We start from the raw sequence: 1,598 nt of genomic DNA on the forward strand, positions 1-1,598 counted from the left end.
CCCTGCGGCGTCCTTATCGGGCCCTATTATAGCCCCCCCTATATTCCCCGCATGGTATGTCTCCCGGAATGCTATTATATCGGAGTTGTATGGGTAACCGTTTGCGTCAGGCCTACTCGCCGTATATACGTCCGACCCCCTATAGATACTACTATAGAGGTTATATACAGCTGCCCCTACTACTACTGCCCCTATAGCAGCCGCCGCCGCAGGGGTATGCTGATCCCGATAGTACTAAAGAAGGCCTATATAACGACGAGTATAGTAGTTATAATGCAGGAGAGGGGGGAGGATAATACTAGCCCAAGAGAGGGGCATATAAGCTTAATGGTTTATTTTTTTTTTTTTTTTTTTGTTTTAAGGGTTTTTTTTTTTTTTTTTTTTATAAGTAGGCGTTTAAGCGTTGTTTATAGGTCCGGTAGACCTCGTTTCGATAGCCTAGAGGGCCTATTATATATACGAATATCACCCTATTTAGTTTTAAATGCCTCTTATGCCGCTAAATCTTTAAAGTTTTCTAGGGGTTCCTATATAGGTAAATCGTACCCTTTCTATTTAACTAGTATATTACGGTTCCTACCCCGACTTTAAGCGTTTTTTGCCGCTAGTATCGCCTTAACCTTATATTCCTCGTATAATTAATTAGAGTTTTATAGGAGGATAAATAGGGGCCCTAGCCTAGTATCGGTTATAGTCTATATTAGGAGTAGATTAGATGCGGCCTATTCGATAAGGTCGATATAAAAAACTAGGTGGATACCCTTAGGGATATTGAGCCGGATAATAAGTGGGGATAGGATAGCGATAATAGTATATTTAGTAGAGACTTAATCGAGCTTCTTATAAAGGCGGTTCGTCTTAATATTCCTTAGGCTGAGCTATATACAATCTCTAACCTAAAAACGCTCTACTGGGTAGTATAAATAGTTTATTATATCCTATTATCGTTATTATGCGAAAGCGATAGTAGCTTAGGCTAATTTTCCTCCCTCCTAGAGGTTGGCTAGGAAGAGAGCCGCCTACCCTTTTAGTGTTTTCGAGCTTAGCGTTACCTCTAAGGCTAGCATAATAGTTAGCATATTAAACCTATTAAAGAGTCGGTTTAGGCTAAACCCTATTACTAATAATATCTGGTTGTTTAGGGCGAGTTAGTATACTGCGAGGTGCTTAGGCTAGTCGTATTAGTCAAAAGAGACTATAATATAGAGGACGGCCTAGACCTTTTGGTTTATTTGTTCTGTACCGCTATTAGTTTAGGGGTGGTATATAGTCGAGAGGAGTTATTTAGTCCCGATTGCCTTATAAAGCATCGTTTAGAATTGTCCTATTTAATCTAAGCCTCTATCGCTAATAATCTTATTAGGGAATCTATAGAAGCGCTACTAGCATTATTAGAATCGCTTTGCGTACTCTTTGGCTATTATAGAGTATATCGCCTCTAGCTAGATATACTTCGATAAGCGGTCGGTAATTACTATAAGGAAGCGCAGGTCGGAAGAGTTATAGGCGGGGAGGTCTATTATAAAGTCTACTAATATTTGCGATTAGAAATAGTCCGGGATCGGTAAGGGCTATAGTAGACCCTATTGTAGTTAGCG

This window comes from Ustilaginoidea virens, chromosome 4 (assembly GCF_000687475.1).
Source record: "Ustilaginoidea virens chromosome 4, complete sequence".
Classification (NCBI taxonomy): Eukaryota; Fungi; Ascomycota; class Sordariomycetes; order Hypocreales; family Clavicipitaceae; genus Ustilaginoidea; species Ustilaginoidea virens.